The sequence below is a fragment of the Jaculus jaculus genome, chromosome 6 (genome assembly GCF_020740685.1).
Source record: "Jaculus jaculus isolate mJacJac1 chromosome 6, mJacJac1.mat.Y.cur, whole genome shotgun sequence".
Lineage (NCBI taxonomy): Eukaryota > Metazoa > Chordata > Mammalia > Rodentia > Dipodidae > Jaculus > Jaculus jaculus.
The window spans coordinates 54,065,786-54,091,097 of NC_059107.1; positions in this window are offsets into that span (position 1 = coordinate 54,065,786).

The following is a 25,312-nucleotide window of genomic DNA, read 5'->3' on the forward strand; positions in this document are numbered from 1 at the left end:
AAAACTGGGCTTTGAAAGAAGATTTCTAAGAACGTTTGTTAGTGTCCTTTCTATACAATTGCCTTAAATCCTATTATGAAGCTAACTTAGAAATGAAGTATGTCCACTGGTTAAAAATGAATATTTAAAATGAATCAGTACTTGTTTTGACATAAAATTCTCTCACAGGCTTATTAGTCCATTTCATCCTGGGACTTGAAACTGCTGACATCAGGGAGACAATGGATACTAAAAGGCTAAAATGACACAATTACTTACTCAGGAAGTTGAAAAATGTGATGTCCAGACTCTTAATGGGAATGATGAGCCTAGAAAGTAAAGTCATCCTCAACTAAATACACAGGGTAAAGGAAGAGATATGGGAACAGAGTTTTGTCCATCCAAACTTCAGTCAGACCCAGGATTTACATCCTACCAGATGTGAATCTGGCCATCTCCACTGAACAACCATGTCCATTTACATAAATGCATATTGACTGCCTGCCTCCCTATACTTTATCTATACCTTAAAAAGAGTAAATTATATAAACGAATTATTATTATTTATGTGTTAAAACTTTGACATGAAAGGTATTTTATAACTTGTGATGGTTTAGTGTATTTTTGACATTTACCTACCCATACACATATAAATGTAATTATATCACTGTATTACATATGGGAATATATTGCAAAACTTTACTGCAATTTATTTATGTACTTAAATATCTACCTATTGCTAGATAATGAGGTTATTTTTGATCCATCATGTTAGGAGAAATAGCTATAGTACACATTGCTATACAGGGCTTTCTATTCCAATGTGCAATTGGCTTGTCTAAGACACAAAAATCAATATAAAATGGAAGTAGTGATATATTCACATTGTGAGCTTTACTGGGCTTGCTTTATAAATTACTTTCTAAAATGGGTTATGAAAATTGCTTTTCTTACAAAATAATATATAATTTTCCTCTTTTTCATTCTTTCTCAATATACTTCTGCCAGTTTAGAAGTTGTTTCTAACTGCTATGACACTTGATGTTTTTATTATTTATTAATTCTATACAATTATCTATTACAGTTATATTTCTTAGAATAACTTCTTTACTTAGAGCTATTTGGGAAATACCAAAAGTCAAATTTTAATTCTGCTAGGTATTAGGCGAGAATGGCACAGTTTTCTTCCTTGGGATCTCCTGCAGCCTGAACTGATTCTATGAGTCTGGGGCTCTGAGATGAACATGCTCCTTCCTGGGAGACAAGAGACCGCAAATCAATACAGGAGTTCATCTTATCATTTAGAAGAGAAAAACGAGCACACATTTAACAATACCATTACTTTTTATATCAAGATTTTGTTTTGTTTCTGAGGTAGGGTCTTGCTCTAGCACAGGCTAACCATGAATTCACTATGTACTCTTAGGCTAGCCTCAAATTCAGTGATCCTTCTACTTCTGCCCCCTGAATACAAGATTTAAAGGCATGTGCCAACACACCTGGCTATATTAAGATTATATATTATATTATTAGCACACAATGATGTTAATCATAACATTTTGATGTACACATATAATTTATTTATCACAGTTACCCTCTACCTTCTGTAACTCTCTTCTACTCCTGCTGGTCTCCCCCTTTTTCCCAACAAGTCCCTCATTTATATTGCTCTCATTATTTATTTAGTTTTGATTACTCAATGAGTTTCATTAGGGTTAGGAACATGGGTGAGGACTAGTTTACAGGAACATAGATACCTAACAAATGATGTAGCACTGACAAAATATCTCGCTCTTATCCATATTTCTCCATAAACCATTATCTGCATATAGATCCTCAGAGACCCTCATAGGCACTCACTACTACCTCCCTGACAGGATGCTGATGAACACAATCTTATTCAGATATTGTACAGGTCATTACAGCTGCTGTGACTTCGGGAAAATTGGCATAACACATCACTTTCTCCATTTATTCATTCCTAAAGTCTGTCTGTCCCTTCTTCTAAAATGTTCTTTGAGTCTTAATGAGGTGATATAGATGCCCCCTTTTTAGCTGACCATATAACTGTTACATGCTCTCATCACTCTGGCCAGTTATGGGTCACTGAAGTTACTCCTGCTCACTTCAAAAATAAGTTTCTCTAAACAAGGCTGAAAGAAGCATTAACCCATTTGCATGAACATAGTTATTTAAGAAGAAATTAAATACATCATGTTTATTTAGCAAAGCAACAGTAAAAGCATCCCCATAAGGGCCTATAACATCCCTAGCCGTGGGCTTTTGACTTTGTTTGCAGTTCCAAGTATGGATTTGCTCCTGTGGATATCTTAAATTCCATCAGAAATTGGGTATATCTTGCCTGGCTGAATAGTAGGGTTATATGCAGAGTCCATAGCTGAGTAAAACTGTTGATAACAATTCTCCTCTAGCATTGTAACATCCTATATTATGAGGGCTAGCTAGCAAAGATGAAGCAGCCATCTCAGTTACAGCTAGGTCTTTCTGTATCCTGTAAACAGATGATGTTGTATCTTCATTACACTCCTATCATCATATTCCAATGGCCAAAGAAAGAAAGTGCAAAAGTCCTATATGGTTTGAGAGGCCTCTGAGGCCTCCCTGATCAAACAATTCATAGAGATACAGCCTATTAACATTTTTTTCTTTTTTCTTTGAATTTAATTTATTAGTTTTCTTTTCAGCAAATGCAGGCAGTTTGGTACCATTGTTCAGGCTCTTCTATGATCTACCCCCTCCCATTGGACCCTCCTTGTTGAGGAAAATGGGTCATGCATTGTGGAGTTAGCCCACAGTTATTGGCATGATAAAAGTCTCTGCAAATCATGACCCAACATGTGACTCTGACATTCTTTCCGCCCCCTCTTCCACAAAATTTCCCCGAGCCATGTTGGGTTCATTTTTGGTCTGCTTCAGTGCTGAGGTGTTGGGGGCCTCTGAGGCTCTTGCTCTCTGATTTGGTAGGAGTTGATTTTTCTCTGTGTCGGTCTCCATCCCCTTTGTGCTGGAATCCGGTTCACAGGAAAACATCACCCTTGCTTTTTTCACCAATTGTCCTTAGTTTCAGTTGGGCTCCTTTTGAGGTATATTGGGGCAGCTCTCTACTGAGAATCTGCATCTATCTGAAAAAGAAAAGCAGATTCTCCAACGGAGAGTAAGTTAGCACCTGGAAAATTGAGATAACACTTACTTTTTTGATAGAGAGTTTGATAGGTGTAGGCCCTCTTGTACCCCATAATTGATGGTAGCTTGATATCGGAGAGTGGGCTTGTGTTTGGGTATGGTTCTGACTTGTATCCCAGCTCCAGCTATGGGTCTAGTACCACTGAGGGGATCAGTTAGCCAAATCAAGAGCAGTTGGTTCCTCACTATGGCTGTGTGCCACTATTGCAATGGTGTGGGCATCACATCAGGTTATTTGTTGCTAATTAGGTTAGACAATGAGTTGCTTGGACAGATATTGGTCATTTCCCCCAGTCACCCATGTAGCACCTTCTAGCACTAGACATGCTGACTATCTGGGGACTGACTCTCTCCTGGCTTCCAGCCCTGCCATTCCATTTTATGTGTCAGCTGCGTATGGAGTCTTCAGCAATAGGGTCTTACCACTGGCCTTTCATGGGACATTAAGTACTCTGACAGAAGTTGTCATTGTTTTGGGAAACCTTGTAGGTTTCTCTGATCAAAAGTTCAATGTGGATGGTAGCCCCAAGCTGGAAGTGGGGGTTACAGGTCAGTACCCACTAAAAAATTTGAGAAAAAACATAACTAATATACATCAGTTAGAGAGGAGATAGAGGGGAGAGGGGGAAAGGGAGGGAGGGAAGATGTAGAAGATTTAGGTCAGTCTTGATCCTACCCTCTCCAGTGTCTTGTGGTTCAGGTGTTTCCTGTAAGGGTCTAGTGAAGGTTCAGCCATTTGGTCTGTCTTTTAGGAAGTAGAATTTTATGGTACCATTGCCATTTGGCTCCAGATTACTGTTTTCCACACCTTGATGCCCTCCCCACCCTCCCCATCCATCCTATTGTCTAGTCCATAAGGTGCTTGCTGGGTACATAAGGTATTTTGGGTAGATTCAGGTTAGGTGTTGTAGATGAGTGAGACTATGTGTCGATTTTTTTTCTGTGATTGGGTAAGTTCACTGAATGATCTGTTCCAGGTTCAACCATTTTTCCTCAAATTTCTTTGTGTCGTTTTTCCTTACTGCTGTATGGAATTCCATTGTGTAGATATACCACATCTTTGTTATCCATTCTTCTAATGATGGACATCTGGGTTGATTCCAGCTTCTAGCTATTAGGAATTGAGCAGCTACAAACATGGTTAAGTGAATCTCTCTGGCCTGTGGTTTGAAGGTTTTAGGGTAGATGCCCAAGAGTGTATAACTGAGTCTGTTGGTAACTCTATAGTCAGCTTTTTCAGGAGTCTCCATATTGCTTTCCAAAGTGGTTGTACCATCCTACATTCCCACCAACAGTGAATGAGTGTCCCTGCTTCTCCACATCCTTGCCAGAATTTATTTTCATTTGATTTTTTGATGTTGGCTATCCTTATTGGGGTAAGGTGGAATCTCATACTTGTTTTAATTTGCATTTCTCTGATGATTAGGGATGATGAGCATTTTCTTAAGTGTGTGTTTGCCATTTGTATATCTTCCTATGTGAATTGCCTGTTCAACTCTGTGCCCCATTTTGTGAGTGAGGTATTTGTTTTCTTATTGTTTAGACTTTTGAGTTCTTTGTAAATTCTAGAAATAAGGCCTCTATCAGTTGGATAACCTGCAAATATTTTCTCCCATTCTGTGGGTATTCTATTGGCTTTGCTTATTATATGCTTGTCTGTAAAGAAACTCTTCAGCTTCATATGATCCCATTGGTTGAGTGACTGTTTAAGAGCTTGAGCCACTGGGGTTTTGTTCAGGAAATCTTTTTCCATTCCTATATCATGGAAAGTACTTCACAAATTTTCTTCCAGTAGTATTCTAGTTTCTGGTCTTACGTTGAGGTCTTTGATCCATTTGGATTTGAGTGTAGTGCATGGTGAAATGTGTGTATCAAATTTTAGTTTCCTGCATGTGGTTATCCAGTTTGCCCAGCACCATTTGTTGAAGATGCTATCTTTTTTACAGCCTATATTGTTCGTGCTTTTGTTGAATATCAAGTAGCTATAGTTGCCTGACCCAAAATCCGGGTCCTCAAGTCTATTCCATTGGTCTATACTCCTGTTTTTTATGCCAGTACCATGCTGTTTTTATTACTATGGCTTTATAGTATAGCTTTAGATCAGGTATGGTGATGCCACCAGAGGTATTTCTTTTGCTGAGGAAATGTTTGGATATGCGAGGCCTTCTGCCTTTCTATATGAAATTTGAGATCTTTTTTTTTTTTTATCTCTGTGAAGAACACTGTAGGGATTTTAATTAGAATTGCGTTAAATCTATATATAGCCTTTGGAAGGATTGTCATCTTCACAATGTTAATTCAGCCTATCCAGGAGCATGGGAGGTCTTTCCATCTTCTCAAATCCTCCTCAATTTCATTTTTGAGAGTTTTTATATTTTTGTTGTATAGATCTTTTACTTCCTTGGTTAACATTATTCCAAGGTATTTTTTTTTTTTATTGCTATTGAAAATGGGACTACATCCTTTATTTCTTTTTCTGTATCTTTGTCATTTGCATACAAAAATGCTACCGATTTTTGTGCATTGATTTTGTATCCTGCTACTTTGCTATAGGATTTAATCACCTTCAGGAGTTTTGGTATGCAGTCTCTCAGGTCTCTTACATATACAATCTTGTAATCAGTGAATAGAGCTAACTTAACTTCTTCCTTTCCAAATTGTATCCCTTTTATTTCCTTCTCCTGTCTTATTGCTTGGGCTAGGACTTCCAGAACTATATTCAAAAGCAGAGGTGAGAGAGCACATCCCAGTCTTGTTCCTGATCTCAATGGGAATTCCTCAAATCTCTCTCCATGAAGTATTATTTGGGCCTTTGGAGCTTTGTATATGGCCTTTATTATGTTAAGATGTGAACTGGCCATGCTGATTCTCTCCAATGTTTTGATCATGAAGTGATTTTGTATCTTGTCAAAGGCCTTTTCTGCATCTATCAAAATGATCATGTGGTTTTTATGTTTAAGCTGGTTTATGTGGTGTATTACATTGACAGATTTTCATATGTTGAACCACCCTTGCGTTCCTGGGATAAATCCCACTTGGTCAAGGTGGATAATGCTTTTGATGTGTTGTTGGATTCAGTTTGCAAGTATTTTGTTGAGGATCTTTGCATCTATGTTCATTAGGGAAATAGGCCGGTAGTTTTCTTTTCTTGTGGCATCTCTGCCTGGTTTTGGGATTAGGGTGATACTAGTTTTGTAGAAGAAGTTGGGTAGCTTTCCCTGTTCTTCAATTGTGTGGCACAGTTTTAGAAAGATTGGATTGAGTTCTTCCATGAAGGTTTGATAAAATTTGGGTGGGTATCCATCTGGTCCTGGACTCTTCTTTTTTGGGAGGCTTTTTATTGCTTTTTCAATCTCCATGAGTGTGATGGGTTCATTGAGGTGATTAATCTGCTCTGAGTTTAGATTTGGTAGATGATATGAATCCAGGAATTTATCCATCTCCTCCACATTTTCCAGTTTTGTGGGGTAGAGGTTTTTAAAATAAGTCCTGATGATTCTGCCAACTTCACTTATGTCTCTTATTATCTCTCCTTTTTCATTTTGAATTTTGTTAATTTGGAGTCTCTCCTATTTTGCTTGATCAAATTGGCCAGAGGTTTGTCAATCTTGTTTATATTTTCAAAGAACCAGCTCTTTGTTTTGTCAATTGCCTTAATTGTTTCCTTGGTTTCCAATTCATTAATTTCTGCTCTGATTTTAATTATTTCTTTCCTTCTGGAGCTCTTTGGGTTGGATTTTTCCTGTTTTTGCAAGGCCTTTAAGTGGATGATTAGGCTATTAATTTGGGATCTTTCTGTCTTTTTTATGAAGACATTGAGTGCTATGAATTTTCCCTTGAGCACTGCCTTCATTGTGTCCCATAAGTATTGGTATGATGTGTTCTCATTGTCATTCAATTCCAGGAATTTTGCAACTTCATTTTTTATGTCGTCCACTATGCATTTATTGTTTAAGAGTGTGCTATTCAGTTTCCAGTTGCTGTTGGGGTTCTTGTTGGGTTTTTGTTGTTGATTTCTAGGAATATAGCATTATGTTCTGATATCATGCAGGGAATTATGTCACTTTTCCTAAATATGTGGAGGCAGTTTTTGTGACCTAGTATATGGTCCATTTTAGAGAATGTTCCATGGGCTGCTGAGAAGAATGTGTAGTCTGTGGATTTGGGGTGGAAAGTTCTGTAGATGTCTGTTAGGCCTAAATGCTCTATGGTTTTGTTGAGGTCTCTTACTTCCCTGTTGAGTTTCAGTTTGGATGATCTGTCTATTACTGATAATGGTGTGTTAAAGTCCCCAGCTGTGATGTTGTTGGTGGTTATTTCTGTTTTACTGTCAAGTAGGTTTTGTTTTATGAACTGTGGTGCCCCTGTGTTTGGTGCATACAGATTTATGACTGTAATGTCCTCTTGATGGATTGTTCCCTTGATAAGTAGGAAGTAGCCTTCTTTGTCTTTTTTGATTGTTTTTGGTTTGAAGTCAATTTTATCTGATATTAATATAGCTACACCTGCTTGTTTCTTATTTCCATTTGCTTGGGATATTTTTTTTCCACCCTTTCATTATGTGGAGGTTTCTGTCTTTAGTGGTAAGGTGGGTTTCTTGAAGGCAGCAGATTGAGGGGTCTAATTTTTTGATCCATCCTGTTAGCTTGTGTCTCTTGATGGGTGAATTAAGGCCATTATTATTTAGGGTGATGACTGTGAGATTTGATTTGATCCCTGCCATGTTGTGGTGGTAGAGGTGTGTTGGCATTTCCATGGAATTTGAAATTTTTTCTATCTACTCTGGGTTTGGTTGCTGTGATCTGCTTCTTGTAGGCATTTGTGTTTGGCTACTTGTTTCTTCTCTGTGGAGAATTTCCTGGAATATTTTCTGTAGGTTTGGTTTTGTGTCCATATAATTGTAAAGCTGAGTTTTGTCATGGAAAGTTTTCCTTTCACCATCTATTATAAGGGAGACCTTTTCCGGATAGAGTAGTTTGGGTTGAAAGCCATAGTTTCTTAGAGTCTGGAGAGTTTCATTCCAGGCCCTTCTAGTTTTCAGAGTTTCCATTGAGAAGTCTGAAGTAATTCTGATGGGGTTTCCTTTGAAAGTGGTGTGCTGTTTTTCCCTAGCTGCTTTTAGGATTGTCTCTTTGGTGTCAATGTTTAACGTCTTAATGATAATATGTCTTGGTGAGTTTCTCCTTGGGTCTAGTCTGTTAGGAGTTCTGTTTGCTTCTTGTATCTTGATTGGCCTTTCTTTTAAGAGACGGGGAAAGTTTTCTTCAATTATTGTGTTAAATAAGTTCTCCATGCCTTTGGTCTGAAATTCTTTTCCTTCTGGTATTACAATGATTCTGATATTAGGACATTTAAGTGTGTCCCACAATTCTCTCATGTTCTGTTCACAGGAACTTTTGAATTTACTGAAATTTTTGGACTCTCGAACTGTTTCTTCCATGCTGTCTTCCAGATCAGAATTTCTATCTTACACTTTGCTGACTCTATTCTTGAGAGCCTCTAGTGAGTTTTGGACTTGTTCAATTAAGTTTGTATTTTCTACTGCTTTCCTATGTATCACTTCCATCACTCTGTCCAGCTCCCTTTTCACCTCATTTTCTGATTTTCTTGATGATTCTTGGAAATCATCCTTGCATTTCTTTATGTTTTCATTTAGTGTGGCCAGCTGATTTTTAAGGTCCTCTTTTTTTTCACTCTCCCTCTGCTCTCTTAGCTCTCTTTGAATTCCTTCCAGTGTCTTATCATATTGCTCTAGCTTAGTGATGGTAGCATCTACACAATTATCTGTCCTTTGTAGCTTTCCTGCCAGTTCTAGCTGTAGGTTGGTCAGGGTTGCATTGTTCATAGCTTCCACTTGATGTTCTGATCCTAAACACTCTCCTATGTTTTGGTTAGATGTAATCCTTGTTGGACTGAGTGATCTGTCTGGATTTTCTTGCATTTTATTTTTCATGTTATTTCTTTTGCGCTGTGGTCTACCCATGTCAGTGTATGGGCAGGTAGGTGGGTGGAACAGCCTGGGATCTAGCTTAATGAGAATCCAAGGCAGCCTGGGGCAGTTGCAAGCAGCCTGGGTTTTTGCTCTCTCTTGCCAAAGCCACCTATCTATTGCCTGACAGGGGCACCAAAGTTGCCTGAATTCTCACCCCATAATGCACCAAAGCTGCCTGCCTTCAAGTTTAAAAGGGGACTGAGGAAGCAAGCCCTGAAGCTGCCCAAACTCTGGCTGGGAACACTGAGACCTGCAAACAGTCTGTGCTCTCCCGCATCAGGGGAGTGGGGGATGGACAGTTAGGGGATGGCACCTGAGCTGGTGCTAGTGAATCCATGTGGATTTGTGTGGCCCTTGCTGTGGGACTGGGCACGCTGCACATGCAATTGTAGTGCACAGGCAGCTGATGCGGGCCTGGGATCAGGACACAGCAGAGGCTGGCTGGCGGGCAAGCGATCAGAGTACAGCAGCAGGGGGTCTGGCAGCCGCCTAATCATGGCAGAGGTGGCCCCCACAGGCATGCGAACCAAGCACAACATGGCTGGCCAACGTGCACGATCAGAGCACAAAGGCAGAGTTCCCTGTGTCAATTCAGTGGGCTGGCGGGTGCACAATTGGCTGGCAGGCGCGCGATCGGAGCACAGCCGTGGGGCACGGGATGCGGGGTGCGGTGGCTGTATGTGTGGGGGTAGACTACCCACCCAAGGGGGGATGTGTGCTTCCCTGTTTTTCCCCACTCTGTGCCCTCCCACTGGCAAGAAGACCCTGATAACCCTTAATTTCTTGCCTTTCTTTCCCTGGTATCTTCAGCGCAGCTAGGCAGTCGCCATCTTGGCCAGAAGTCCTAAAATTTTCATTTAATATACTAGGGCTTCTAGGAACAGCTTTATCCACCCACACAGGTAACTTATGTTGAAACTCTTGAATATTCTTTTATATAATATTTTAATTATTTTAACAGTATCAGATTTCTTTAAGGGTATTCATCATTACTTATGGTTGACTCTTTCCTGGCTTAAACTCTTTCCTCTCCAATTTCCTTCCAACTTCATATCAAATGTTTTATACAATCTTCTGCCTCCTACCCTCTCTCAGGGGATCCTTCCTTGTTTTCTGGACATCACATTCACTCGCACTCCCACATAAATGCACAAACATAAAATTACAGGCTTGGATTCACATACAAGAATGAATATATGGATGTTTTTTCTTTATAAGCATGAGCAACCTCACTTCACTTATTTTTCTTAAAATTTCAATTTTATATAGCTGATTAAAATTCCATTGTGTACATTTACCATATTTTCATCAGCCATTCATCACTTCATGGTCATGTATACTGATTCCATTTAATAGCTATTGTGAAGACAACAGTAATAACATCAGTGTGTAAGTAAGTATCTCTGAGTAGGATATAAAGAACTCTGCATTCTATATCTCTATCTATCTATCTATCTATCTATCTATCTATCTATCTATCTATCTATATTCTATATCTGGTTCATATGGTCATCATTTTATTTATAGCTTTTTTTTGGAGAAATATCCACACTACTTTCTAGTGGCTGTCCCAGTATACAGTACAACAAATAGTGAATGAGGTCCTCTTTCCCACATCCTTGCCAGCATTTAATGTCATTTGGTTGTTATTGATGATGAAAACCATTCTGACTTATATGATACTGAATTTCAAAGCTGTTTTAACTTTCATTGCCTTGATCGGTAAAACTGTTGAACACTTGTAAAAATATTTATTGTTCATTTATATTTCTTCTTTTTGGAGGTCTCCATTCTATGCCAAATACCTCTTTTTAAAATTGGGTTGTTTATTGCTATGATTTTTCATTTTTGAGTATTTTTTGTACATTCTGGATATTAAGCTTCTGTTAGATATAAAGCTGGAAAGGATTTACTCCCATTCTTTGGGCTGTTTTTTCAGTTGCTGTTTTTTTTTTTTTTTTCCACTTTTTTGTACAAAAGGGTTCTAATTACATAAGGGCCCATTTGTTGATTGCTGGCCTTATTTCCTAAGTAAATGGAGTTCTATTCAGAATGTCTTCACCTATGTCTATATTTTGAAGTACTTTCCTGTCTTTTTCCTATAGTACTTTTAGAGTTTCATGTCTTACATTATAGTCTTTGAACCTTCTGGAGATAATTTTTTTTGTGAAGAGTAAGAGGAAAGCATGTAGTGTTATTTTTATACATGGAGATACTCAGTTTTGCCAGCGCCATTGGTTGAAGAGGCTATCTTTTCTCCATATGTATTTTTGGCATCCTTGTTAAAAATCAGTTGGCTGTGCTTGTATTGATCCACTATTTCACTATGCTGATCTGCATGTCTGTTTTTTTTTTGTTGTTGTTGTTGTTGTTGTTGTTTTGCCAGTACCATGCTGTTTTTAGTTACCATGGTTCTGTATTATAACTTGAAGTCACATATGATGATATTTACAGCATTATTCTATTTTTTGTTGCTAAGCTGAGACATTTGTATTTTCATTCTAATGTAAATATTACCTTTCCATTCATCAAAAATGTGGTGTAGGATTTCAATGAGGATGATATTCAATCTGTAAATTGCTTTATATAGTATTGTCCTATCCACAGCATAATTCTGAGCTATTAGCATAGGAGGATGTTCTGTCATCTAGCACCTTCCTCAATTTGTTTCTTAATTGGCTTAAAATTTTCATCATTGATATAAGGTTTTCAATAACATGGAAGTTTCTCCTTTTTTGATTTATCCCAAGATATTAAATTAATTTTTCAGGTTATTGTGAATTTTTATGACTTTTTATTGAAACTGTTTTATTGATTTATTTTCAAATGTGCTTATTATTGTGTACAGGAAAGCTATTGGTTTTTTTAGACTTTTAAAATTGATGCTATTCATATATTTACATAATATACCCATTTACCCAAACAATAGTAGTAGATTGCCCCGTAGAACCTATGCCTTCCCAGCCATACTTATTCTCTATTTGCAATAACTGGGAAATGTAACCAACCTAGATGCCCAACCAATAAATAGATGATGAAAAAACAAGTAGATGAATTATGGATGAGGGACATGCCACCTATTTTTCTGGCCTGCACCTGAATGACAAAGGATGCACACATCTGCACATGTACTTGTGTATGTAACACAAGCACCACCACGTACACACCTCATTACACATAGTACATACAGGGTTGGAGAAGTGGCTCAGCAGTTAAGGTGCTTGCCTGTGAATCCTGGGGACCCATGATCATTTCTCCATTACTCAAGTAAGCCAGGTGCACAATGATACATGCATCTAGAGTTTGCAGTGACTAGAGGCCATGATACACCCATTATCTATCCCTCTCTTCAAATAAATAAATAAACATTAAAAAAAAACTACTACATACACATACATGCAAACAAAAAATAGATGAAAAAGAGAAGCACCCTGAGATTGTACTCTGACCACAAGCATTCCGTGCAAGGCATACCCATACACACACATACATGTACACACATTTATGTACACACAGATCAAAAACTAAAATTGAAATTTTTGTGTATGAAGAAATATTTTGGGTAGATTCTGGTTAGGTGCTGTAGATGACTGATACTATGTGGCAATTATCTTTCTGTGATTGGGTAAATTCACAGAGAATAATCTGTTCCAGGTTCAACCATTTTTCCTCAAATTCTATTGTGTCATTTTTTTCTTACTGCTGTGTAGTATTCCACTGTGTAGATATACCACATCTTAGTTGTCCATTCTTCTAGTGATGGACATCTGGGTTGATTTCAGCTCTTAGCTATTAGGAATTGAACCATTATAAGCATGGTTGAGCAAATCTTTCTGGACTGTAATATAAAAGTGTTAGGGTACATGCCCAGTAAGGGAATAACTGGGTCTGTTGGTAACTCTATAGTCAGCTTTTTCAGGAGTCTCCATATTGCTTTCCAAGGTGGCTGTACCATCTTGCATTCCTACCAACAGTGGATGAGGGTTCCTAATTCTCCACATCCTCACCAGCATTTATTTTCATTTGATTTTTTTTTTTTTTTTGATGTTTGCTATCCTTACTGGGGCAAGGTGGAATCTGATAGTTGTTTTAATTTGCATTTGCCTGATGATTAGGGATGATGAACATTTTCTTAAGTGTGTATTTGCCATTTGTATTTCTTCCACTGTGAACTGCCTGTTCAGCTTTTTGCCCCATTTTGTGAGTGGGGTGTTTGACTTCTTACTGTTTAGATTTTTGAATTCTGTGTAGATTCAAGAGATTAAGCCCCTGTCAGTTGGATAACCAGCAAATATTTTCTCCCATTCTGTGGGTAATATATTGGCTTTGCTTATTGTATGCTTGTCTGTAAAGAAACTCTTCAGCTGCATGTGATCCCGTTGGTTGAGTTACTGTTTAAGATCATGAGCTGCTGGGGTTTTGTTCAAGAAGTCTTTTTCCATTTCTATATCATGGAAAGTTCTTCCTATATTTTCTTCCAGTAGTATTCGAGTTTCTGGTCTTATGTTGAGGTCTTTGATCCATTTGGATATGAGTGTAGTGCATGGCGAGATGTGTGGATCAAGTTTCAATTTCCTGCATATGGTTATCCAGTTTGTCCAGCACCATTTGTTGAAGATGCTGTCTTTTTTATAGCCTATATTGTTCCGGACTTTGTCAAATATCAAGTAGCTGTAGTTGCTTGTCCCAAAGTCCAGGGACTCAATTCTATTCCATTGGTTTATACACCTGTTTTTATGCCAATACCATGCTGTTTTTATTACTATGGCTTTGTAATATAGCTTTAGATCAGGCATGGTGATGCCTCCAGAGTTATTTCTTTTGCTGAGGATACGCTTGTATATCCAAGGTATTTTGCCTTTACATATGAAATTTGAAATCCTTTTTTCTTACTATGATTTTATATATATATAATATCTTATAATATATATATATATAATATATATATATTATATATATAAAATCATAGTAAATTTATTTATTTATTTATAAATACATATAAATATTATATTTATATAAATATATATTTATTATATAAATATATATATTATATAAATAAATATATATATATATAGAGAGAGAGAGAGAGAAAGAGAGAGGTCACATACACACATATACATGCTCTGCCGTATCTGATTTGTACTCAAATCAAATGGAGTGAAAAAAAGAAACAATTTGTAAAAAGAAAAAAAGGGTTGTTTTTTTTTGTTTAAATTGCATGTGAACTATATTTTTGATCATTATTTAGCCAATTAAGATATAACACAAGTAGATGTGATAGATAGTGTTAAGTCCATCTTATGTGCTCCCAAGTGTCCTTTGTGGGAGTTAGCTGGTTTTCTATGTGTTTCTACTCTCCTGCAATCTTGCATGGCCAACCTCCAGAGCTTCACAGGGAGAGAGATTCATGTCAACTTGTCAGAACTGCTGCTTATGGAACCCTGACCTCACTCTCATGAGTCTGAAGGATTAATTTATTAGTCCCATCATACTTTTCCACAGGAATTAGTACTCCCATCCACTTGTGGTGTGGGTAGAGTAATCAGTTCTCAGATAATTGTTGTAGCATACAGTTCAGGCTTACATAGGCCATCCTAGAAAATGTAGCATTTGTCACACATGACCACTGGTAAAAAATAGATTAATAGGGGTGAAAAGGCCCAAAGTGAGGTCAGGGGAAGAGATTGAGTAAAGGAAAGGTGGAGGGAGGACTAATCAAAATCTAAGAGGATGAAAATAAATCATATGGAATCCCCTGGTTTCATACAGTGGAACACTCAGGAGCCATAGATTGTTGTTAGAAAATTTTCAGTGTCAGGGATAGGATACCTCCAGTGAGTTGTTGGCCAGGGAGGTCCCTGATGCCCCAAAACATAGGCCATCGCCGAGGCCCTTGGTTTCCCACCAGGAATCAAGGGTAACCCTACTGCTGAAGACTCCACATACTTGGGCTGTGAGGCCACTGAGAAATCCTGCTGGAACGGAGCTGATAGACCAGCTGACAGAAAGCTGGAAGAAGCCATTCTACGTGTAGTTCAATGGGAGAAAGAGATACCACCAGTGAGAATACTCAACAGTGGACACTGCAAGCCTTATAATTGGCCAGCCAGCCCAAATGAGCCAATGGGTCCAATAGTGGCACGTCTGTCATGGTGGAAGCCAACTGCTCTCCTCGGACTGGAGGCCCGCTCTATGGGAGCGAATACATCCCTGATACTGAAAACTTAAAACAGGGGTAGTCATGAGCCCTAGGGGGTATAACATCTGCTGATGTCTGGATAAGTGTAAATACTATGCTTATCAAACTGCTCAGTAAGCACTTCTCTTAATATTTATACCCTTATATCAATGCTACTCTCACTTTAGGTAGAGAATCTTCTCTTTTCAGATGGCAGTGACCTTGGGATGACTCAGAAGGTATCATAGTGCTGGAAAGAAGTGACTGGAATACTGAGTAACATCTCAATCACACCTTCCAAGGCTCAGGGTCTAATACAGAAGAGGTGGCAGAAAGAATGTAAGAGCCAAAGGAAGGGTAGGACTCTTTACAACATGTTCCTCCAGACCCAAAATGGCCTGCATTTCCATGTCCTCACCATGCCTGACACTACCTACACTAGACCATCATAAGAGGAGGAAAAGATCATGACATCAAAATAAAAGAGAGCCTGATTGAGATGGGGAGGAGATATGATGGAGAATGGAATCTCAAAGGGTAAAGTGGGGGGGGGGGAGGTATTACCATGGGATATTTTTTATAATCATGGGAAATGTTAATAAAAATTGAAAAACAAAAAAAAAAAGAAATGGAGTTCTTGGATTTCACGAGGCCCAGCATAGACTCATGAATAACATGCCCTGGAAAACACTATTATCTCAAAAAATATGTTCTTTATGTAGTTTTGTGTGTGAATAATGACAGGGTTATATGCAGCCACTTTAACGTTCATTTCTCATGATTTTATTGGACTTCTCATATTTCCCTTGTTAAATTCTTTTTACGGTATTCTCACACCATGTATCATTCTTACCAATTTTTTGCAATTCAAATTTTAAAAGTTTCCATTATAGTCACATGTATTTCATTATATTTATTATTCATGATACTGTGCTACATAGGAAATTTTCATACAAGTATATATAGTACATTGAGCATATTTCCCCCACTCTCCACAGCCCCCTTTCTGCTTTAAATATTGTGAATTTATTATTAGCTATTATATCTCTTATTTCTCTTTCTAAATGTTATTGAGTTGTTTGGTTATTTGTAGAATTTTTATTTTATACATTGCCTTTATTGTTGCTCTACAAGTCCAGATTTTTCTATCACGATTATGTTATTCATAGCCAATTTTAGTTTTGAATGGCATATTTATAGCTCTCCAATACATCTTTCTTGATTTGTAAGTATTTGTAGCTATAATCACCTTCAAACACTGGTGAGAAACAGCAGGGAGCTTGTTCTTTTGAGCTAATTACTATTTTTGTGAGTGTAATAATTATTTTTTTCATCCAAATTAGCTATAATAAGAGCACACTACATTATGAAAGATTCTTAGATTTAAAATTAATTCAAAGTCATTTTCCATATCCACAGCATCTCAAGAAATATGTTGTCTATGGAGCTTACTTAAAATGTAAAATGTTAGTGTAAATTTGATACTATATTAGAACCAGTAGTAAGAATTTGAGAATAAGGTATTAAGGTCTGAAGAGATGTCTTAGCGATTAAGGCATTTGCCTGCAAACCAAAGGATCCTAGTTTGACTCTCCAGGACTCACATAAGCTAGATGCACAAGGGGGCGCAAGCATCTGAATTTGTTTGCAGTGGCTGGAGGCCCTGGTGTGCACATTCTCTCTATGTCTCTCTCTCTCTTTCTCTCTCCTTTCCTCCCTCCCTTTTTCTCTCTTTCAAATAAATAAATAAAATATATTTTAAAAAGAATAAGGTGTTAAAAATACCAATATATATATTTATATTAAATTGTGTATGTTAGCAAATAGAATTAAATAAAGGAACAAACATTAAATAAAATATGGCAAACAAAGTTTTCTTGATAAGGGTGACTATAAATTGATGAAGACATATTAAATTGTCTTATTTATTACCTTACATTTTGGTTTTTCTTGAAGTTCCATTTTATCATTCATATATACATATGCATATATATGTGTATATATACATATATATATGCATGTGTATATATCCTGAAAATTGAATATGAGGATAAATATTCACATCTGCAGTATCTTAGTACCAGGAACTATAAGTTTCTGAAATGATGAGAAAATGATGAAATGCACATACATTTAGTATCATCTCTCTAAGTATTACATATATGATACACATAAATGAATATGTGTATGTATGAAAGAATCCAAAACCATGTCTTATCTTTGTAGAGGTTTTGGAAGTTCTTGTGATGATGAAGTTTGTCATGTTTTCAAGAAGGCTATAATGTGAGTGAGCCTTAGAGATGTCCCATTTGCTTATCAGAGGTCCTGTTTTAAGGAAGTTGTTGTTTGGTTGAGAGATATGAAAGAAAATTATGATGATGAACTGCAATATATACAGATAACTCAGAGCAGGACAGACAGGGTAATAATAAAGCACTTGTCCTCAAATATTTGAAAGGGATAATAAATTTATTCGACTGTGCTCCAAATAGAAATAAAATTAAAGGGTGAAATTACAGTGAGATATTTTGTTCAATAAAGGAATACATTTGCAACAGTAAGAACCCTTTGTACTTAGAATCTTTGAAGTAGGGAATAGAGGGATACATAAGATTTCATGGAGTTGGGTGGGAGTTTCTTTCAGGATCTCTTACTTCTGTGAGCTCCTGTAATGATTCCACTAAATGCCATGTTTAATTTCATCAGTTTTAAGGTTAGAAATGATTTGTTCTATTCCATTCAAATAAACCTGTATAATTAAAGGAGTGTTTGAATTGTGAAATGTGAAAAGTTAAATTTCATTGCATTTAATTTAGCAAAATTAAAATGCCTAGTGATACCTAGGCTGGAGCATTACCCATATTTAGACTGGACATTAATGTCTAATTGAACACTAGTGCTCAATTTAGTAATAAGGAAATAATGCCTAAAAATACCTTTCAGTATCTTCAAGATATGAGAACTATATCCCAAAACCATTATTTTAAATGCCAATTATAGTTTGACAGTTCCAGATTGAAAGATTTGATTGCTGATGAGAGTTGTGCTCTGATCCTATAGAACATGGCCATACATTCTGATTTGGGGAATTTTAAGTATTTTCATAATTTATAGGGATTTAAAACAATTCAATTTTCATTAGAATCTGTTTTGATATATGGATGTGTATATGAATGATGTGTGTGGAGAGGTAGGGGAGAGGTCATGTGCACGCCACGGCATACATGCAGAGGTCAGAGGACAGCCTTGAGAGTCAGTCCTCCTCAGGTTTTTGGGTAGTGTCTGTCTTGCTATTGGCCACTGTCTCTGCCAAGGTAGTTATCTAACAAGCTTCAGGGGAATCCTCTCTCCTCCTTCTGCCTTGCAGCTTTACACATGCTCTCATTATGTGTCCTCTGTTATGTGGCTTCTAGTTCTTCAAGCTTGGGTCATCAGACTTGTGCAATGATCACTTTATCCACTGAGCCTTAAAAAAATATGTTTTTAATTAAATGTACTTGTATAACATTGAGCTGAAAGAAATGATCTTGCCAGCAATTCTGAGCACACGCAGGTTACCTCTCTGCCATATAAGCAGCTAATGAGTAAGAAGCAGGCTGTTCTGCAGAATTGTAAGTCTTACTTATGTGAAGAATTAGAATTGAAATTAACTACCCAGTAACAATTATAAAACAATTACACATTGTCAGTTAAATGCAGGCTAATATGCTTTCATTGACATTTCAGAAAAAAAAAAATGTCATGTAATAGTACATGAAATCTAGCCAAAATGTGTTTTAAAAAGAAACTTATTGCAAGACCACTCAGACTTGAGCCAAAGAGTAGTGTATTAATCAAGATTATCCAGAGGGGAAATATATATATATATTCATCTCCATGCAGAGATAGATTTATTATAAGAAATTAGCTCATACAATTATGGAAATTGGCAAGTTTTATGATTTACAGGGCGAATAGGTTAGCTGGAAACTCCAGGGAGATTGTGGTATCATTTTATTTTAATGGCTGTCAGGCTCAAGATTCAATGGGAAACAAAACTTCAGATCAATACAGAAGACAGTAAAAAGTGAGAACAACAGTTCAAGGCCAATATGCAGTGTGGCTCTATCTCACATGGAGGAGGTACATAGGAAGCCTCATTCTCACCAGGTCTTCAATAAGGATGAGGGCAGTCTATATGGGAAAGGACCTTCTACTTTATTCAACCTACTGATTTCCATATAAATCTCAGCTAAAATATCCTGTAAAAATTCCCAGAATAGTCACAGAATAAACATATAAACATATAGGTAATTTTAGCATATTTAGAATGAAAAATATTGAAACTGCTTAATTTTGTAGCTAAAAAACCCTATTCTGGCAAACACTTTGATTGATTTTGATAGGTTTCTATATATTTACAACAAACCTATTACATGTTTACATAAATACATTTTTTCTGAAAGTTTTAGGGCAATTAACTACTTTAAGCTATCAAAACCAAATCAAATCCAAACATCAATTGCCCCCAAAACAACTCACAATAAATCCCTTTAATACACAGCCCAGTGGTTTAACTTTGAATAATGCCAAAGTTAAAAATCAAAAAATCAGTAGAATTTCTTTGGAATGAATATTATAAATGATCATAATGATTATCAATGTTATTTTGACATAGTTTACATATTTTAAAATGTGGCTTTTTATTGAGAAAATAGACATTCATATTAGAATACTTTTATACTTGATCTTATCCAAAAGTCCAAGAACCAATTCATATTAGAATATTTTTATTGCCATAATAGCTAGAAGATTTTCATATAAAAAGCATAATTAACATAAAATTTGTACTATAAGATAAATGATTACTAGGTTGGCCAAAAATGTTTACAATAATATTTATGCTCATTGTATGGTATAGTCTCAAAGATAATTTCAGGACATGAAAGCTTATTTTCACAATAGCAAACTGTTTCAATATTCATGTGATTCTATAGATGAGTTCAGTTTCTATGAGTTTACCAGGTCATGCCAATCATGCATTACTGTTAAATTACCATGTAACTGTGAAAAATTCAATTATTATACCATTCAATAATTTAACTTATTTCACATCTTCATGTTTTATATTCTTTAAAGGATTATGTGTGGCTTATAACAAGTGCTGGGTACTTAACTGTCATTCAGTTAATACTTGATATTTATTAAGGTTGTGGAAACATATCTATAACATAATTTATACAAGTTAGTCATTTTTTTTGGCTTATTATTTGAGATAGGTTCTGGAACTCACTCTGTATTTCCAGGCTTGCCTCAAACTCACAGTGATTCTCCTACATCTGCCTTTCAAGTGCTGAGATTAAAAGTGTGTGCCACTACTCCTGGCAAGTGAATGAATAAAAAAAAATCTAAAAAATTATAGAGTCACTAAGTAGAAAGACTAGACAGTAAAATTAACATCTATGAAATAACAGAATATCTATAAAATAACAATAAAGTCAATGAGTTCTAGACGATATATATTTTTCTTTATAAGTTTTGTAAATACTCAGTGTGTGAACAGCCATATTGGTACCATCATTAACCTCCTTCCTGTCCTTTCCCCTCCAAAGGGACCCTCCTTATTGAGGAATATATGTCAATTTGTGGGTACCCATTAGTTATGGGGAAGAGGCAATATCTCTGTGCATAATGTCCCAACATGTGGCTCTAATAATCAAGTACTCTAACAGAAATTAATCTTTCTGCCCTGTCCTCTGTGAATTTCTGTGAGCCATGTAGGGTACGTTTTTGGTCTACTTAAGTGATGAGGTCTTGGTAACCTCTGTGACTATGGATATCTGGTTTGGTAGGAGTTGAGTGTTGTCTGTGTCTATCTCCTTCACCCTTGTGCTGGTACCAGGTTCACCAAGAATGTAGCACTCTTGTTAATTTCTTATGTTCTAAAGTTTAATTCATCCCATGTAAAATATCACGGTATTGTCTCAGAGGAATAGTTTTCAAATATCATAATGAGGCTAGGTGCTAGATTTTATGAATGCATTTAAGTCAAAATCAATATGAAAAAAGAACCCAGGTAGGAAAAACATCAGCAAAAATATTAATGAATTTGGAGAAAATGTTTATTACAATGTTTAGTGAGGTTAGTTACAGATTTAAAAATACGTGGTGATAAGCCGGGCATGGTAGCACATGCCTTTAACCCCAGAACTTGGGAAACAGAAGTAGGAGGATCACCGTGAGTTTGAGACCACCCTGAGACTACATAGTGAATTCCAGGTCAGCCTGAGCTAGAGTGAGACCCTACCTCAACTCCCCCCAAAAAGTATATATATATAATTATATATATATTGAATTACAGTGCATTCTGTCAAGGAAAGTCTATTGTTTCTATATACCTATTTGTGGCTCTCTATTGTTTTGATCTATTTATGAAATATAGCAATATATCTGTAATCTATTGTCAAAACATATGTGTAATGCTTTATTGAGAAGTCAATCCAATGAAAGTAAAACTTAGAGAGAAATGGAAGGCATAGAAGCAAAGAGAATAAATGTATTAATAGTTTCTTAGGGCATTAGCTATAACTCCTCATAAAAACATGACAATCTGCTACCTCAGGTAATACATCCTTTCACAAGCCATACACTATTTCTAATCATTGGAACAGTTTTCTCAGAAAAAGAACAGGGGCTGGAGAGATGGCTCAGCAGTTAGTGCACTTGCCTGAAAAGCTTAATGACCCAGGTTCAATCCCACAGGACTCACCTAAAGCCAGATGCACAAAATGATACATGCATGTGGAGTTCATTGGCAGTAGCTGAAGGCCTTGCTGCAGCCATTTTCTCTCTCTTTCACTCAAATAAAAATAAATTAAAAATTAAAAAAGAAAAAGTAGAACATTCTTGGGCTGGCCCTTTCCAGGTTTTCTTAATCATTGGTCACATTTTGACTCATGCAACATGAATTCCACTATGATTCCTAATTGAGAAACTGGTGATCTTTATTCAGCTACTAGAGAAACCAGATTGACAGCAAGGGAAATTTACCTTAAAAAATAGTTTACTTATTTCTTTGACAGAGAGAGAAAGAGACGGAGACAGACACACACACACACACACACACACACGGGGGGGAGAGAGAGAGAGAGAGAGAGAGAGAGAGAGAGAGAGAGAGAGAGAGAGACAGAGAGAGAGAGAAATGGATGCACCAGGGCCTCAAGCCACTGAAACCAACCTCCAGATGCATGAGCCCCCTTGTGCATCTGGCTTACATGGGTCCTGTGGAATTGAACCAGGGTCCTTTGGCTTTGCAGGCAAACACCTTAACCCCTAAACCATCTCTTCAGCTCCAAGGAAAGTTTTATTTGAGGCTATCAGAAGAGCCAGAATCCACTTTCCTGAAGAGTTGCTGTGTTTTCTGCAACAATGTACACAATGTAAGCTGTGTTGCAGTCCAAGAAATAAGGTCTATAACTAGAATTATATCATATGTTTTAACAAGAAATTACTTGATCTAAAAATGTGTCAAAGTCTAGTTTGTTGGCCCAAATTTGTTATCTTTGCACTTGAGAAGATGACACACTAGGACTTGCAAAGAGTCCAGGGCTAACCTGGATCAAGAAATGATCCAGGCCAACCAGAGTTAAGATTGAGACAATTTCTCAAAGCAACCAAATATAAGAACATAATATGTCAATATCTATGCATGTGATGCATATTAAAAATTGCAGAGCCAGGCGTGGTGGCGCACGCCTTTAATCCCAGCACTCGGGAGGCAGAGGTAGGAGGATTGCCATGAGTTCGAGGCCACCCTGAAACTCCATAGTGAATTCCAGGTCAGACTGGGCTAAAGTGAGACCCTACCTCAAAAAAAAAAAAAAAAAAAAAAATTGCAATCTGGAAGCAGGGCATGGAAGTGCATGCCTTTAATCTCAGCACTTTGGAGGCAAAGGTAGGATGATCACTCTGAGTTTGGGGCCACCCTGAGACTACATAGTGAATTACAGGTCAGCCTGAGCTAGAGTGAGACCCTACCTCAAAAAAAAAAAAAAAAAATTACAACAAAATGAATTACAAACTGGGACTTCCTGTCATGACAGTGTCTGCCTAACCTCACCTTACCTCATGGGGAAGGAAAGGCAAGACCCTTAAGGTTCAGGGTTTGTTGTTGTGGTAGTTGTTGTTTAGGTGTTTGCTTATGCTAGTAGGTTCCCAATGGGAGAGTGTGGAGGAACAAAATAGGGAATCCAGATTCCCACAACTTTGGGTAACCCACTATTCCCCCACTTCCCTAAAGCAGCTCTTCTAACTGCAGTCCCAATACAAGGTCCCTCCTACACTAACTGCAGGCCAAGTAGACCCAAGATAGCAGGCTAGTTCTACAACCCTAGGATTTCTTGTAATCAGACAGCACTCCACGGGTGCAAACAACATCCCAGTCACTGTTCCATCCCATCCCTTCTGACCCTTGTGTGCAGATCACCTTCCCAGTCACCATTCCCATCCATCCTTGCTGAGCCTCCAGACATGAGTGCCGTCCTAGTCACCATTCCTGCTCAATCTTTCTGAGCCCCTAATCTCGCAAAAGAAAGTCCTGTCAAGTTACAAGAAGATAGCAGAATTCCAAACAAACTGGACCAAAGGAAAAATTCTCTAAGACATATTATCATTAAGACCCTAACCACAATCACACAGAGACAGTCCTAAAGGCAGCTAGGGAGAGACAACACATTATATATACAGGAATTACTTCATCAGAATTACTTCACAGTTTTCAATGGAAACTGTAAAATCAGAAGGGCCTTGAATGGAATATAGTAAACTCTAAGAACTTGTGGCTTCCAACCAAAACTACGCTACCCAGCAAAAGTATCCCTAATAATAGATGGTGAAAGAATAACTTTCCACAATAAAACTCAGCTTTACATCTATATGAACACAAAGCCAAACCTACAGAGAGCACTTCAGGCAATGTTCCACACTGACGATTAAAATGACCAACGTAAAGTGCCTACAAGAAGCAAATCACAATACTCACACTACAAGAAGGCACCAAAACTACAAAGGCCAAGAAAACACCAAAACATATAAACCACCACAATATGGCAGATATTACAAAGCCATAGTAATGAAAACAGCATGGTACTGGCATAAAAACAGGAGTATAGACCAATGGAATAGAATTGAGAAGCCAGACTTTGGGTCAAGCAACTATAGCTACTTGATATTTGACAAAGGCCCTAACAACATAGGCTGGAAAAAGGAAAGTATTTTCAACAAATGGTGCTGGACAAACTGGATAACCACATGCAGGAAACTGAAACTTCATCCACACATTTCACTATGCACTACACTCATATTCAAATGGATCAAAGACCTCAATATAAGACCAGAAACTCGAATACTACTGGAAGAAAATTTAGGAAGAACTTTCCATGATATAGGAATGGAAAAAAGATTTCCTGAACAAAACCCCAGTAGCTCACGATCTTAAAAAGTCACCCAAGTAATGGGATCACATGAAGCTGAACAGTTTCTTTACACACAAGCATACAATAATGAAAGCCAATAGATTACCCACAGAATGGGAGAAAATATTTGCAGGTTATCCAACTGATAGAGGCCTAATCTCTAGAATCTACAAAGAACTCAAAAATCTAAACAGTAAGAAATAAAACACCCCACTCACAAAATGGGGCAAAGAGCTTAACAGCAAGTTCACAGAGGAAGAAATACAAATGGCAAACACACACTTAGGAAAATATTCATCATCCCTAATCATTAGAGAAATGCAAATTAAAACAAATATGAGATTCCACCTTACCCCAAGAAAGATAGCAAACATCAAACAATCAAATGAAAATAAATGCTGGTGAGGATGTAGAGAAGTAGGAACACTCATCCACTGTTGGTGGGAATGTAGGATGGTACAACCACTTTGGAAAGCAATATGGAGAATCCTGAAAAAGATGACTATA